Consider the following 18,619-nt stretch of genomic DNA (forward strand, 5'->3'; position numbering starts at 1 on the left):
ATAAGCCAGACAATAAAAGTTGAAAACCATATGATGTCACTTAAATGTGGGATAAACCTAAAAGCAACAAATAAATAGGAGAAACAAGCAGAGACTCATAGACACTGACAATAGAGTAGTGGTTACCAGAGTGTGGGGGGAAGGGGGAGGAGGGAGGTTGATGGGTAAAAGTGGGCGTATTTGTAGTGACAGAAAGAAAGCTAACTATGGGAAGTGAACATAGAATTCAGTATATGTATGCCTTACTGTTAAATTATACACTTGAAAATTATTGGATTTTATTAAGCAATGTCACTATAAAAAAAAGAATTAAAAATAAATAAATAAAATATAAACAAAATTACAAAAATATTAAAAAGAATATATGGAAAAGAAAAAATTCTTACTAAGAAAGTTAAAAATAAAAAACAGGATGAGCAAAGTATAAACCTATTACAAAAGTGAAAGGACAAAAGTAGAAAGACGTGTAATGACAATGACAAATTAAAAGACACCCAAAACATACACACAAGATAGGTGAAAAATAATAACAAAACTTAAATAAGGATTGAGTAAACATTGGAAAATTTTTAAATGTGTTGAAATGTAAATGATCATCAACTTAAAACAGACTGCTATAAACATATGTTGATATAGTGGAACACATGGAAATTACAAACAATAATCTGTAACAGAAATTCAAGAAATAAAGAGAAAGGAATCCAAACAAAGCACTATAGAGTATCATCAACATACAAGAGAAAAGAACAAAAGAATAATAAAAAAACAGAAAACTACAAATAATAATCAGAATAAAGCTACACAACAATCAGTAATTACTTGAAACTTAAAAAATCTAAATGCTCAAATGAAAACACATAGTGTGACTGAAAGGATAAAAAAAAAAGACCCTAGATATGCTGCCTATGAAAGACCCACTTCAGATCAATAGATACACAGAGAGTAAGATTAAAGAAATGGAAAAAAGTTATGTCACAGAAATAAATATAAAAAAAAAAGATAAGCTGGGGTAATAATACCTATGTCAGACAAAATAAACTTTACTACAAAGGTTATAACCAGAGACAAAAAAGAAAAAGAAAATTTATATTAATAAGAGGACAATTCAACGAGTCTTTAACTCTTGAAAGTATGTACATATCCTATGTACGTAAAGCAAATATTGCTAGACAAAAAGGAAATGGGAATTAAAGAATGACATAATGAATACCCTGAACACTCAGGGTCCCTCTCACTCTAACTCTCTGCCTCTGAGAGGAGCCCACGCTCTGTCTGTGGTGTGTCACCCCTTTTCTATAAACTCTCCATTTGACTCTAGCTTTGGCGTGTGTGTTGAATTCTTCGTCAAAGGACTCTCTTCTTCGCTCAGTGCAGGGCTTGGTCTCCCCTTCAGTTGGGGAATATTTGCCATGTCCTGCATCTGAATGACTAAAATGAAACACGAATAATACCACGTTCTGACAAAGAGCCACTTTACCTCTCACACACTGCTATAGAAAATGAAAACATTAATAATAGCTCCTTGGGAAATCATGAGCAATTTGTTATGAAGTTATACTACACACATCATATAACCCAGACAATTCACTCCTAAGTGAGATTTAAGTTAAATTCATCACAAAAAAACCTGTGTATAAATTATTAGGGTTTTTTTCCAGAACAGCCAAAAACCAGAACACCCAGCCCAAACCTCCTTCCATAGACACTGGGTACCCAAACTGAAATGGCCAGAAAGCAAAATAATATTCAGCAATAATAAGTAACTACTTTGTATACCCAATAACATGAAGGAATCACAAGTATATTATTTTAAACAAGACACTCAAGTTCAAAGGCTGTCTAAAATATCCTAACAGAAAGCCCAGGTCTGATCATTCTGCAGGGTCAAGAATCACAACTAGGTTGGCTACCTTCAAACTTCTTAGATAAAAAAGAAAACTCCTATGTAATACTGTTAATAAAGAATAGTTAAGAAAAAATGAACTCTAAAAGATGTACTAATTCTTCTGCAGAAATAAAACAATGCAAAGAAAAATGAGATTGATCCAAAGTATCAACAGAGGCCAGATTCCTTTGTATGTAAGACTTCATTAAAAAAGGTCACACAAAATTCAAATAATTATTAAAAACTTTTCATTTTAAAATTGTCTATATCAAAACTGTCTGTCAATAGCAGTGACCATAAAACAACACTGAGTACCGACTTAAATGACTCAGAAAGATAAATACTACTACATTAGTACAATATTATTAAAGCGAAGCAATGAATATCTCTAACTGAAAACAATCTAACTGGAAGTGAACTATTTTCTAAATTAAATTAAAATTAAGAGAACCTCCACCCATACCAAAATTTAATATATCTAATAAACCCACAGGTCAAAGAGAAAACAAGCAAAGGAAAAAAAAAACCAAAGTGCTCTAATTTGCCTTCTTGCTTTACAACTACTTAGCAGTTGCTACTACGCTCTAGGTGTCAGTGCTTCTACCCTCTAGCTGTGCAGGTACAGTATCTATGTCTCTTTCAGCCTCTTCCTAATAATAATTTTTAATAAAATATTATATATGCAAATACCTTATCACTTCTACTACCATTAAGTACACTTAAAAATATAATAATGCCTTAAAATTACTAGCAAGAGGTTAATATTTTTAAATAATGAATAAAATAAATAAACTCTGTTGTTACCTCTATATATTATTATTCAGCAATAAAATGAAATAAGCGATCAAATCATTAAAAATACATTAGCAAATAAGCCTGTCTGAAAAGATTACTTATTTTATGGTCCCACTAGTATAACACTTGGAAAAGGCAAAAATACAGATGGTAAATAGACTGTTATCCACCAAAGATTCAAGAACAGGAAGAGTGCTAAATAGGTGAAGCACACGCATTTTTTTAGTGTAGTAAAATTGTTGTTTGAAAGTTTAATGGCAGAATCATTAACCTGTCAAAACACATACTTTATAGCACAAAGAGCGAAACATAATGTATACTAATTTTTTGACAAATCATTTAGGAGGCCAGGGGATTTCCATAATGAGATGCAGAATATGACAATCTTTGTACTACGAATGTAGGAAACAACTTCACTAAAAAGAGGAGGGGCAAAAGTGCTGACCTAAGCAACTCTGGAAAAATGGAATTTGTAAATTTAAAGACAAAAGGAACTGTATATAAGCACTGTACTCTAATTAGTATTACAAATAAGCAATGGAGAAGACAAGAATGATCCATGTATTAATGAGAGACATCAGTATAACCTAGTTTAGCTTAAGAAAAGGTTACATATAGATATATTAACAGATACATATATATATGTAAATAAATATTAAAGGGTGTATATATATGTACACACATACATATACACAACACACATACACATTGACTGATACACACACATACGTTTCCTTGTTCTGTCAGCAAGAGGGCCTAGAAGCAAGGACACTCCAAGAGCAATAAACACATCCAAGGCTCAAATCTTAATAGTTAAGTACTTCTCCAAAAATGAAGAAATAGATCATTCTAGGACTGGGAAAAGAATCGCCCAAGAAAAGCCTATACTTACCTGGTAGTACAGAAAAGGAATGGCTCAAACCCCACCCACCACCACCACTCATGATGATAACATGTTAAAAGGACACCAGGAATCAACTGAAAAAACTCCTAATAGCCAAATCTGAAACAATTTTAGCAAGAAAATTAAGACAGTAATATAGGATTATAACCCAAAGTATAAAATAGATATCTTGAGCCCATACTGACATAAATGACTAAAAAGAGGGAGAATAAGCCAATCTCCATGCAGAATAATTGCAGAAAATATATGTAAATTCTGTCCTCTGTCCTCAAGGAGGTAGACTGTAACACCCTACTGCTAAAGCATGGACTACACATAGTGACTTCTTTCCAAAGCATTAATATGGAAACGGGCAACTAAGTAAATGTATACTGGCGAACACCACTTTAGCCAGTGATCAAGGTTAAAATATTAAAAGTGGTAAGTCATGTTCAGAGTAAGTATCTCTGATGTGATATCCTGAAAATGGCCTCCCATTCAAAAATCCATAATCCCAGTCTAATCATGATAAGAACATAATCCCAACTAACAAACATTCAACAAAATACTTAACCAGTACTACTCAAAAAGTATCAATATTATCAAAACTAAGGAAAGTCTGAGAAACTGTCACAGACAAGAGAAGACTAAGAACAAATGGTGACTAAATGTAATGAATACCTTGAATAAAATTCTGAACAGAAAAAGTACATGAGGGATAATCTACAGAACTCTAAGAAAAGACTTTAGTTAATAATAATGTGTAATTTCTGCTTTGCAAGTATTGTGAGAAACGTAGTATCTTAATGTAAAACATAAATATGAGAGAAAATGGGGTATAGGATATATAGTAACTCTGTAAAAACTGGTGAAATAATAACGTTATGTATACTTGACCATACATATGAAAATGTACTATTTTTAAGCCATGGTCCAAAAACAAAGTCATTATGATCAAACCCCATTTTCAACCTCTTACATTTTTAACTCATAGCTCATGTTTTAAGGTAAGTAATTTGCTTGGTAAACAATTCAGAGAAATAATCTTAAGGGTATTCAACAAACTTGAGAATACAAAAACTTAAAGAACACTTCGGCAAAGAGCTAGAAATGTAAAAAAAAAACCAATCAGGGATGAAAATACATTAGCTGAAATGAAAAATTCGTTAGAAAAAAATTGACAGTAGACTAGTTAATATATAAGAACCATTACATACCTAGAGGACAGAATAGTGGAAATCACTCAATCATAACAGCAAAATAAAACCCCCAAAAAAAAGGATTTCAAAAAAATGAGGATAATGTAAGAGGTCTAACATTTGCTTGTGGTACAACATCAAGCACTCTAACAATAGCATTACAGAAATTCCAGAAGAAAAAAGAAAGAGGCAGGAAGAATATTTGAAGAAGTAAGATCTGAAAACTTTCCTGATTGGGAGAAGGAAGCAGACATCTAGGGCCAGGAAGCAAAGAGTTCCAAACAAAATGGACTCAAAGAGACCCACACCAAGAAATGGGCTAATTAAAATGGCAAAAGTTAAGGACAAAGAGTCAATTTTAAGGGCAGCAACAACTAGAAAACAAGTCGCAAGCAAGGAAAACCCCATAAAGCTATCAGCTGATTTCTTGGAAGCAACTTTTTGGTCAGAATGTAACCAATTGACAACCTATAATACCTCATCTAGCAATCCATTTAGGATTGAAGGACAGATAAAAAGTTTCACAGACAAGCAAAAACCAAAGCAGTTTATCACCACTAAACTGGCCTTATGGGAAATGTTAACAGGTCTTCTTTAAACAGAAAAAAAAGGCCATAACTACGCATAAGAAAATACAACAAAGGAGAAAAAAAATCTTCCTGGTAAAGGCAAATATATAATAACCACAGTTAATCAACCACTTAGAAGTTAACAGGAAAGTTAAAAGACATTAATAGCAATATTAACTATAAGTACAGTAAAGAAATAAACCAGGAGATTCACAAAACAAAAAGAAAGAAAACATGATATCGAAACATAGAGAAGAGGGGGAACAAAAATGCTTGGTTTAGAATGAAACCAAACTTAAATGTCTATCAGCCTAAAATAGACTGCTATTGATATAGACGGGTTTTTATGAAACTCATGGTAACTACAAGCCAAATCCACACAGAAATAAATATAAACAAAAAGAGAAAGGAATCTCATCAAGAGAAGAAACAGCCAAGGACAACAAAAATAACAAAATGACCACAAGCACATGCCTATCAATAATTATCCCAAATGTAAATGGACTGAATGTTCCAATCAAAAGACATAAAGTGACAGAATGGATTTTAAAAATGACCCATCAATATGCTGCTTACAAGAAACTTACTTCAGATCAAAAGACACAAAGACTGAAAATGAAGAGATGGAGAAAGAGAATCCATGCAAATAGAAATGAAAAGAAAGCTAGGGTAGCAATACTCATATAAGACAAAACAGACTTCAAAACAAAGAGTGTGAGAGACAAAGAAGGACATTACACAATTTTAAAAGGGTCTTTCCAAGAATAGGACATAACAATTATAAATACGTTACGTGCCCGATATACCCAAGTGTACAAAGAAAATATTTATGGACATAAAGGCAGAAATTGAGGGTAATACTATAATAGTCCGGGACTTTAATACTGCACTTACTTCAATGGTTAGTTCTCTCAGACAGAAAATTAAAAAGGAAATAATAGCTTAACTGCCACATTAGACCAGTCTGATCTGGATAAGACATTTACAGAGCCTTTCATCCAAAACTGCAGGTTACACATCTTCCTCAAGTGCACGGGGGACAATTTCAGTATAGGTCACATACTATGCCACAAAACAAGTTTCAGTAAATTCAAGAAGATTGAAACTATATCAAGCATACTTTCTGACCACAATGGCATGTGACTAGAGATCAACTACAGGAAAAAACTGGGGAAAGAAAAGACAAATATGTACAGATTAAACAACATGCTTCCAAACATGGATCAAACAGGAAATCAAACAAAAAATAAAAAACTACCTCGAGAAAATTGAAAATGAAAAGATAATCCTAAAACTCTCTGGGATGAAGCGAAAGCATTTATAAAATGTAATTTGTAGCTGTACAGGCCTACTTCAAGAATCCCAAATAAACCACCTAAATTTACACCTAAGGAAACTAGAAATATCCTGTTTTATTGTATTTCAAATAAAACCCAAAGTAAGCAGAAGGAAGAACATAATAAACATTAGAATGGAAATAAATGGAATACAAAAGAGAAACAATAGAAAAGATTAATGAAACTAAGATTAATGAAACTGGTTCTTTGAAAAATCAAACTGACAAGCATCTAACAAGACTTATAAGCAGAAAAAAGAGAGAACACAAATAAATAAAATCAGAAATAAAAGAGAGATTACAATGGACATCATAGAAATACAAAGGATCATTAAGAATGCAATGAACAATTTTACGCCAACTATGAACAATTTTATAACATCAAATTCAAAAATATAAGAGAAAGGGATAAATTTTCAGGAACGTACAACCTTCCTAAACTAAACCAAGAACAGACAGAGAATATATGAACAGACCCGTTACTAGCAATGACATTGAAGCAGAATCAAAAACTCCCAACAAGGGGAGGGAAAAAAATGATGTAGATGATAGAGGCTATGTTCATCTCCCTGGCAACCTAAAGTTGTGATGGAAACAAGCAGCAGCAGCAAGGAAAAATAGCCTGGGATTTTGATGAATAAGCCATACAACTAGGGAGAAATCCAATAAATCACTGTGCAACAGCAGTAGGTAGGACAGGGCAAGAATAGGAGGCTGCCCCAGCTTCAGCAGCTGAGTGAGATGGAGGCTGCAGCAGCTGTAGCTGCAGACAACTCTTAAAGAAGCAGTGTCTGGGAGCATATTTTCAAGGTGACAGACTTGCTCACTCTGAGCACCAGTGCCAATTTGGCTACGTGCAGGGGGCACCGGGGACTTACAGGAAGACATTGCTGGAGTGAGGGCCTAGAGGAGACTTGCTCTGTACAGAAGTGCCAGCAGTATCCATTGTTCCCTGTTGACCCCTCCCTGTTCCCAGTGTGCAGACACAGAACTGCCATAGCGCCATAGCCAAAGGTTATCAAACTGGATAACAGAGGTCAGTCAGCCCAGAGGATTCCCTGAAACCACAACTCCCCCAACTCCTGGCCCCAGCCAAGCCTCCTCCAGGTTTATCCTCAGCGAGTCAGGTGCTCCTTGCTGAGCAGCTCCTAGACTCACAAGGCAGCTGGCTTGTTTCTGGTGTGGCCTTTAGAGGAAACTATAAGCACAGCATCTGTAGATTGCATGCTGAATCTTAACAGATTGGCTAAATCTGGCTTGCAGCTGAACCCCTCTCAAGGCTGTGCTACTGGATACCTACTTCACAAATCCACACTAATAAGATCGGGAGACTTAGGAGCTTTGGTTAATAGTACATAGAAACACTGTAGGGAAATAACAGATGTGAACAAAGCAACACATAGCAACAGCTCTCATACTTTTTGTTAAGTTTGCTGTTTTCTGATTTATTTTAAACAACAAACACAGTATTTGTGATGTTAAAATATACTTTTTGTGCTTTATTTTTAAAGTAGGAATAGTTAACAATGTGAAAGGAGAGACACTGGAAAGACAGCACAAAATAAATCTTTAGCCAACCTGGGTTCTAAAAATCTGCCCTCACCATCTCAAATAAGACTGTAAGTCCCTTTTGTCTCTTGGCCCAGGGAATTTTCCGAGATGCCTTTCATCGCTGGATTGACAGCACTTGTATTACACGGTGGCTGACAGGAATCACAGCCAGTACTCCCTTATGTGGCTCCTCCAGAAGAGCCAGGGAAAAGTTTAAAGAATAAAGACATGGGACAGTCAGAGTAACAAGTCTAAGGTCTTTGTCGTCCTTACAATTAAGAAGTAACCTAAAAAGTTCTTTAATACAGAAATAAGTAGCAATTCATAAACAAAAAGACGCATAACGTATTTAAAAGAGAAATCTGAAGAAACAGCCTAAGAGAGTATGCAGGGTCAAGATAAGGGTTAAGAAAGGTAGTGACCTTGGCATACTTTGGTCATCTTATCCTAAATACAACAGGACCTTAAAATTAACAAGAGTTTTTATTTTTCTTTTTAAGTGTTCTAGAGGGAAATTTTTACTGGATAATATTAAGGCTCTGAGTTAAGACTGTCTAAACTAAAGAATGTAATACATGAGTCCATTCAGACTACGAAGAGTTTTAAAGTGGCAATAATTCAGATGAAAGATGCCTTGGCAGGGAAAGGCTTCTTTAGAAGGAAGCAGCAAAGGAGGAAGGAGATTTTAAATTCACCTATACTTCTATACAAGACTATGTACTAACTAAAAATATCCTCGGCAAGGTAAGCCAATATCTGACTTTACAAGGCTAAGTTAGCCACAATGATTAAGACAAGGAGTAGGATAAAAAGAAGAGGAAAAAATTCTGTCATGCATTGCACTGACTTGCACTTAATTTGCCTTTTTTCCCCCAAGAGTAAGTTTGAAAACTTATACTTTTATCCTAGGATATGATATCTGCAAGATTTTATATGACCTTTTTCTACATAATTATCACAAAACAAATGACTGTTGTAATGACTCTTTAACACTTCGCATACACAAATCTAAGGTTGTCTTGGAAAAAAATCTCCACTTAAATGTAATGTTCATATATATTAACATTTGGAAAAACTTATGACCAGCGCTTACCACAATAAACCAATGTTCCTCACATCCTATCTTCACACGAAAAGATCACGACTTAAAGAGACACAGCAAATTATGAGGATAAGCAGAAAAGCAGACAAAAAGGCATCTCTTTGACTTTTTGAGGTTATCAAATCAAATTAATGCATTTGCTGAAAACGCCTTTGAATTTATTATTATCTCTTTGACATTATTAAAATAACATTCTCATAAACACTATTAGTATGTCACAACTGGCTTAATACAAAAGACTCCAAAAAATTTTGTTCTTTTTTTTCCTTGTAACATGTACTACAAATTCTTAAGTTCTCAAAGCTACCAGAACTTGTTACCTAAATTATAAATTCCATATCCAAAGGGGAATAACCATGGACACAGATATATAAAACATGGGTTATGATTATTATTTTCCTACACTGGACACTTCTGAAATGCATTATCTAATTCTGCGTTTCTAGAGTTTAGCTTAAGCTACTGCATGGTATTGCTGCCTCGGCATCCATTTTGTTTTGCCAAGTGGCCTTCAAAGGCCTTTAAAACACTAGCCCTCACCTCATTTATCTGTATGCCCTAAAAAGCAGCCTATAGAGTCACAATCAAAAGTTTCTGGTATGACTTCCCCCAAACCCCTTGTGATAATCCCAGTCACCTAGGGACTTTGCCTTTCCCAATTCTCAGATAAAACCCTCCATTGTATTTACCAAAACCCTATTCTTTTGAATTGATCAATCTAGCTCCTTGGCCCAGGAACTGGAAAGGATTCCATCCACCAACCCCAACAAATATCCAGTCTCTCTTTCTGTATGTTCCCTTCCCTGACCTCCCAGGATGCAGTAACATGTACTTACTCTAGGGCTTGTGAGTAATAAACTTCTCTATTGAATTGCCCTTGTAGTCTTCTGTTGAAATTCAGTTAACTACCTAGAACCTTGTACTTACACCTAATAAATGTTAAATTAGCAAAGTCATGACATATATCTTAAATCAAACTAAAACGCGATGGATGAAATGTGTTAAGAGAAATCTATATGAAAGTTTTAAAGGGGATACAAAGAGTGGCTGTATGTGATTTGTTTTGTTTTTTTCCTAAAAACCTCTTAAATACATTTAAATTAAGTTATATGACGATATGGTACACTTTATCTGTGAATACAAGAAAAATAAGATTACTTGATACATATGCAAAAATTTATCTGTTTTCAGAGAAACATATATCTTTCATGGTCACAAATTTATACCAGTATTCTAGTGCCTTTTAATGTCAACAAAGAAGTAAATGTGTATTATAAAACAAATTTATATAATATGTTCTGCTTATTTCCCATGAATCTCTACATAAAATAGAAATTCCCTGATACATATATAAAAATGATATACACAGTTGTTTCTCATTATTCATAGATTCCTTATTTACAAATTCATCTATTCATTATAATTTATTTGGAACTCTATAATCAATACCTGTGGCATTTTCACTCTCACTCATGGATCTGTGTAGGATGAAGAAAATTCTAGTGACCTTACATGCATTTTTCAAGCTGAGACTGAATAAGGTAATGCTCTGCCTTCTTGTTTTAGCTCTCATGCTATAAACAAGAGTCTTTTTATAATATACTTATTTATTAATACTTTTTTCCCACATTTTTTTGCTTTTTGTTAGTGATTTTGTTGTTTAAAACATCCCTAAGAGTATTGCTGAAGGTCTGTCTAGTATTCCTAACTGTAAGAAAGATATAATGAGCCTTACAGAGAACACATAGCATTTATTCATAAGCTTCATTCAAGGATGAGTTAATAGCATTGCTGAACTTTAGTTCAATGTTAATAAATCAAAAATATCTATTAAAAAACATGCCACCAAACAGAAACACACATAAAACAAAGTTTTGTATTGATTTAACAAAAACGAGGCTAACAAGAACTTCATGGCCATATCTCCCCTAGAAGTAACAGTTCAGTATTCACTAAGCATTTTCTACTTTACAACTACCACAAAAAAATAAGAATCTCTTATATATATTTGCAACTACAGAAACAATGTTATACTACATATGTTATATATATGCAATGTACAATAGTTTTATATATTACATAATACACATTACATATATAATGCATGCATGTGATGTGTACATGTGTAAGTATATATGTACATATATAACATATATGGTATATGCAGACACAAAAATATCTATTATAGATAACACATTAAAGGATAAAAAACTCTATCTTTGGAAAAACTCAAATATTATTAGAAAGCACTCATTTTATGTTTATGTTCTATATATCCCAGGACAGTGTATTGTTATTCCACTCCACACATACAAAAAAGCAAAAGGAGAAAAAGTTCATCCAACTTTGATATGCACTGTTAGTCACTCTTAGCAGAGAACACTGACTACCTTCAACTTTAAAGGCAATATTTTTAACAAAGGTGACGGTCAGCCAACAAATAACGAATTATTTGAAGAAAGGAAAGGGTAGAGAAAACTATAAATGATTGGAATTTCAGGAAGCTTCAAATTAGAAAACTTTCAGCTCACCATGAAATATAAAATATTTCTCTACTATTCTCCACTACTACAAATGATCAAGCCAACCTCTACTTATCAAATAGCTAATTCCCTAGATGACAATGATTTGACTCAAGAACTTTGTGTTAAGAACTTAAATGCCAAGGTTATCTTTTTCTCTTGTGAAAATAGGCTTCACTCTAACAGGTAATTCTTATTAGAAATTTATATATAGCACATTGAATTCATCCAATCACTAATTTACCACATGCCGAAATAACTCCAAACATACACATACAAAATTCCCTAGACTGCTTATTTACTTCACAGGCTATTTATTTGTACATGGCCTCCTCTTCTTAAGAGAAAATATAATGAAATTATCATATTTATAGCTTTAAGAAATTAAAACTACCTATTATTAAATAACCGCTAAGCAGCAAAGACATATACTAGTCCTTATGCAATTTCAACTTAGGGTGTTTATTTGCTCTCATATTTATGTATTAAAAAAAATCTTAAATGCATTATAGGAAACCCATAGATTTCCCTACTGATTTCTTTGAAATATTAGTCATGCTCCACTTAACAACAGCTATTCTTTCTGAGATATACCTCCCTAGAAAATTTTGTCTTGTGGGAACATTACTAAGTACACTTACAACAACCTAGATGGCATAGCGTACTACTAACCTAGGCTGTATGGTGCAGCCTATTGCTCCTTCACTAGAAAATGTAGTGCATGTTACTCTACAAAACAAGACAAGATTAAATCAAGCACAAGAGAAATGATGCAATAAAGATAAATAAGGCTACTACTGCCAGTGTAACACAGCATAATGTTTTACAGAAAACATTTTTTTATTAAGTAGAAAGAATATATTCTAAAATAACAAACAGCATAGTGTAGTAAATACATAAACCAGTAAAATGGTCATTTATTATCATTATAATTATTATGTATGTGGTGTACTTCTTATAAGACCAGCAGAGGAGTAAGTCTGTTTATGCCAGCATCACCACAAACGTAAGTAATGTGTTGTGCTTTGACTAATATGGCTACCATGTCACTAGGCGATAGAAATTTTTCTGTTGTTAACTTATTGAACCAGGATTGTACATGCAGTCTCTTGTTGACCAAAATGTCAATATGCAAAATGTCAAAATGCAGCACATGACTGTAGGTTTAACCAAGTTATAGTATTAAAACAGATCTAAATAATATTACTTAGATCTGCCTACTGAAGTGAATTGAAGTTCATTTTCATATAAGCACCAAGTTTCATTTACCATTCATAAATTTTCCTGTGGGCTATGCAATAAACCTAACAAGCTCACGGGGGCCACATGGCAGGAATGGCAAGCCAGTGACCAAAACTAACCACAAAGGATGGTTTGATTACGAATTTCTAAGTAGGCAGGTAGTCATGTCATAGGCCTATAGCTTACTTAGCAAAGGTTATCTTTACTTTAAGTGAGCCCTGTCCACTGTTCTTAAGCATCTAGTATAACATATCTTCAAAATGTCAAAGTAATTTTCTTTTCTAGACGCCCTGTAGGCACAAACACAGGCATCAGAGCACAAAACCACCAAAACATGAGACCACCAGAGCACAAGACTACAGAACACTTCATTATTATCTTGTTGTGCCACATACCATCTCTATCATCTCTACTTGCTGTAAATGTTCATTATTAACTATCCTGTACCCACCAATGTAAAAAAAAAAATCTTTCTCCATTTGCATTTTACTCAATGCAAGATTTTCTCCCTGATTTGCTCTCACCTCCTTAATCTACCACAAATGGATTTCATATAACTCTCTTTACATCACTTTGATTCAAATGTATAAAATAAGATGCAAAACCGTCATTCTCTGAAATGTTTTCTCAATCCACTGTGATTTTTGCTTGCTAGCAATTGTCACCAGTTTGGCTGAAATAAACTCACAAAAATTCTCCACAAGTTGGACATTTCTTATGTCTACACCTACATTACTATTATCCTTACAGATTAGGAGTAAGAAGTTCAGGGAGGTTAACTTAATACATTTTTAAATAACAGTTGTAATTGGAATACAAATATATATGCTATATGTGTATCAGTATAGCATTCTATATTGTCAAAAACCAAAAAAGCATATCATTAGTAAAGTTTTGTCTTAATTTATGAAAGACAGCAAAATATACCTCACCAAAATATGTCTCTTTGGAATAGGATTATTTTGAGCTGATTATTTTTAGAAATAGCAAACACAAGAAAAAGTTCTGAAAAAAGAGAAGTTATAAGTTGGCTTTTTTTGTAAGAGAAATCTACATTTATAAAGGAATCTCCATTAATAACATCTACGAATCTCCATTAATAACATCTACGAATCTCCATTAATAACATCTACCTCGAGTACTAGAAAGAGAAGCATTACTTTAAGTCACAAAAACTTATCAATGTATGAGGCACTAACTTAAATCTGCATAACAACCTTACCCTTATTCTAAGTGCCTTTCCAAGTTAACTTCCATAACTGGCCTCCACCCACCTCAACATGTTATTTTTGTCTTTAGCTGAGCTTCAGTTGATAGCTTAGGCCATCTCAGAAATCCGCAGTTTTCTGGGGTATCTCTCTGGTATAAATGATGTAGATACGTTAATAAACTTCTGTTTTTCTCCTGTCAATGACACCAAATGTCTTCAAAATTTTGATTTGATTTGTGATTACAGCGTTAGAAATCATGTGTTCTCTCCCTCTTCATCCCTCAGAGACCTAGTTTTTTCCTCAGGATAATCAGCAACCACAGAGGCAGAAGATAGCAGCCCAGACCTGACTAATGGTCACAAGGTCTGGACCTCTGGCGGGCTAAAGATAACATCTTGACCTAAGTTATGTTTCAGGTCCTAAACCCTAAGATAAATTGTACCCTTGGGCACTTTTCCATAAAACCAGACAGAGGGATGCCAGAGCTGTCCTCAAGACTGGACTTAGTATCCTTACCTCACCTCTAATTAATCAGTTTCTCACACAGCTCTGAACCCCTAACCCGATGTCCTACAATTTTGTCATATGTAATGTATAACCATCAGAGAGTCAAGTCTCTCACAAGATGAACTCACCCACATTCTAGAATGGCCAATTCTATAAACTACTTCCATTCTATATGGCAAACTCCTGCTCATGCATCTCTTTCAACTAGCACATGTAGGTGGGCAAACTTAAATACAGGATTTGGTAACATTAACCTGTCTCTTATTGCAAGAAGTCTCAATCAAGAACTCAAAAAGATAAAGAGAAAATTATTTTCCCTCTCCTACATTTACTTTCAAAAAGACTGGCACACAATACACCATGTTCCTAAAGCACTGAAGTAACATACCACTAAATTCATTGTAGTCCTAAAACTATTAGCCAATTGTTGTTTCCACTAAACACTGCTAAAAATAATAACATGTCCACCCACTCTCTACTAAGATGTTTACTAACATGAAAAGGTTATTTACATATTCTTGCTTATAAGATAATTATTTCTTTGATATGGGGGTTCTGTTTGAAAGGGAGATGGAAGCATTTTTCATGGCAATTTTAACTTACTAAATGAGTAATGATCTTGGTCAGCACTAGGAAACTATGAAATGCACACATCTTAAAAGATTATCTCAAGTTATTTATCTCCACCTATTTGACAAAAAAATATGCTATTCTAAATGAATAAAAATGTTTTATTCAAGGTTCAAACTAAGAGATTATGAGATTATGTGTATTACTATAAAATAACACGAATAAAGACTGAATTTACAACCTAAATGGAAAATTTAAAGAAAACCAAGAACAAAAAAGAGAAATGCTATTTGTGTAGTATAATAAAAATATTTTTGATCTATGTCCCCAATCGTGGCATAAAGCTCCTAAATACTTGAAATTTCCTGAGTGATATGACTCTTTTATTATTCCTAAGAGCCCCTTTTGAGCTCATCAGAATTTATGCTGATGAGATGACTTACCATGAGTCCTTATATAGCCTCGACATGAGGTGGAGGGTATGGTTTGGGGTCAAGGATGCAAGTTAAGCTCTATAAATTCTTGAACACTGACATTTGATGAGTTTATGAGCTTCCAGCTTGTTAAATATGTCCCAGCTCCTACAGGACCTGAAGCTCCAAAGCTCTGAACACTTGCAGACCTCACCCAACATTCTTCATCCTTTGCCTGTTCATCTTTATCCTTCTAATAAACTGCTAAATCTGTTCCTGGGCTTTGTGAGCCATTCCAATAAAGAATTCTATCAAACCTAAAGAAAGGGTCTTGGGAATCTTTGATTTAAAGCTTATCTATTAGTAGCACAGAGAACCACTTTAACTAGTCATCTGTAGTGAGGCAGTCATGTGGAACTGTCCTTTACCTGGGGCATCACTCTATCTCCAGGTTAGTGTCATAACTGAATTAAATTTGTAGAACACCACTCATAATTGGAGAAATGCTTGGTTGTGTTGGAAAAAAAACTAGTGTTACTCTTTTCAAAATGTCAACATTTTTATTTACAAAGATAGAAAACTTGATCTCTTTCTACTGTGATATGTTTTTAAAAACAGATTTTTCACAAGGGCAAGCAAAACAGCAATACACATATAGGTTGTTATAAGTTTTACAAAATGATCAAATTTATTGAGTATTTAAATGGAATTAAATAAAACTCACATTTCTATCTGCTGTACTTTCTTTCTCATTGCTATCTGAGTTTATAAGATTAGAACAAACTTAAAAAGAACGGTAAGTGTCCTTGATAAATAGTAAAAACACTGACATTTATACATGATGCAAACATAAATCAAGCAGAAACTGTAAGAGAGAAAAAACATTACCTTTTGGATAATCTTCCAATAAGAGGTTGAAGTGACCTAATCGACAAAAGAAATCAGCCTCCACTTTTCCTTCAGCTTTTAAGATTAAAGATTCATAGCAGCAAACGGCCTAGAAATAAAAAATGTAAGCATTAAAAAAAAGGCAAAATCTTAATTGCATCCTTTATGAAAGAATGCAACATATACTACATAATATTCAAGAAATAAAAGCAATCAATATTTCACTTCTACCACTAACTCGGGATTCAATTTCTGAGAAGAAATCGCTAAGTATTTACTAATGGAGTTTAGCCATCACCTTATGATCTAAGTGCTTTCCTATATATTCTTTTAAATGGTATGAAAAAAAGAAATTCCTTAATGACTTTATGAGTTATGAATCTAAATGATTACTTTGGTCTTTATTCATATAACAAAAACTACTCTCGAATAAGCACAAATTTCAGCAGCTAGTAACCACATATCATTTTCGAAAATTAGAAATGTGACAAGTCAAAATTGAGACATGTTGTAATTGTAGACTACACAACAGATTTCAAAGACTACATTCAAAAAAGTGTAAAATATTCACTAAAATTTTATTAACCATATTTTGACTGTTAGGTTAAATAAAAGATATTAAAATTAAAGTTAATCTTTTTCTTTTTACTATTTTTAATACAGCCATTATAAAATGTAAAATGTAAAATGAAAAATCTACTTCACAATACATTCTACTGGACAGAGTCCTTCAACAGTAGTTATTTGTAATGATCAGCTGTTTTTGTAAAGAAACTATGCTAGCTTTTAGATTAGCATATAGTCTCTTTCAATTGTTTTCTTCCTAATCTTCCTTATATATTTCAAAAATACTAACTGTAACATTATCACACCCCAGTACACACAGACACAGGCATTCTTCCTGAAGAATTAATTATTTTTGAACTACACAAGTTTACGGAGGGAAGAAATTAAGATTTTTGTAGTAAAACATCAGAAGTGTCCTGAAGTTTCTCTGCAAACAGACTTGCTACAAACCACAAAGATCTTAAAAATGTTAACTTCTTTCTGTCTCAGTCCTACGAATATAATAACTGGTGTATTTAGAGGGACCACTAAAAAAATGAAATGTATATATTTTCTTACATCTCTTGAGTACACTCCCAGGAAGAATACCTACAGTGAGGGAAGGGAAAATGAAAGGGAAAGAGAAGATTTCAAATACAGAGAGGGAAAAAAAGTCACATACCCAAAAAAGTAGAGCATAGGTATTTAAAAATAAGTTTATAGATCTACTATAAGTATAGGTGTTCTGGGATGAATGAATTATCTCTACAGTAAGATTTAAAAGGACTGTTTTAAATTTCTATTCTTCTATTAGTTATCTAAATATAAGCCTTGGTATCAAACTACAATCACTGAAAATTTAAAAGTCTGAATCCACTCAAGTCCCAGAAATTACTATAATTTGGAGATACAAAATTCCAGATCCTATGTTGTTCAAGTCATCTATGACTTCTATCTGACAAATAGTTATAATTCAAAATACAAAACCACTGCAGTGCTTTATAATTTAGAATTATTATGTTAAAACTATTAGACTATATTTTTTAAGCTTTACATTAACAAAACAATGAATTTGACATTTTAATATGAAGCACTGTAAATAAATCTCTAATTATTTTCTTATTTTTAAATTAATTACACATTAAGAAAACTTATACCTAATCTTCTGTAACTTCTTATAGCTAATTAAATGTAAACATAAATAAAATTTTTTCATGATTTAAGCCAACTGATGCTAATATAACTATATAATATCCTATTCTTGTCAGTATACCTTCATGCCACTGTCAATCCACTACAGCAAACTTTCTCCTGCTACTTAATACTTTTCACACCTAAAATTAACAGTGTCACTAATTCTCTCATGAAACGTAATGCCCAGTTAAGAAAGAGAACTTAAA

General features: G+C 33.3%; 1 long non-coding RNA gene across 1 annotated transcript in view; it reads right to left on the reverse strand.

Annotated features, from left to right (window-relative positions):
* Positions 1-17,248, reverse strand: part of LOC120616826 (uncharacterized) — a 62,198-nt gene extending 44,950 nt beyond the window's left edge. The window contains exon 1 of the long non-coding RNA XR_005656706.1: positions 16,674-17,248. This is a non-coding gene — a long non-coding RNA (uncharacterized LOC120616826). The remainder of the gene's footprint in view (positions 1-16,673) is intronic.
* Between the last annotated feature and the right edge of the window lie 1,371 nt (positions 17,249-18,619).

The sequence above is a fragment of the Pteropus medius genome, unplaced genomic scaffold (assembly GCF_902729225.1).
Source record: "Pteropus medius unplaced genomic scaffold, Ma_sr-lr_union100, whole genome shotgun sequence".
Taxonomy (NCBI): Eukaryota; Metazoa; Chordata; class Mammalia; order Chiroptera; family Pteropodidae; genus Pteropus; species Pteropus medius.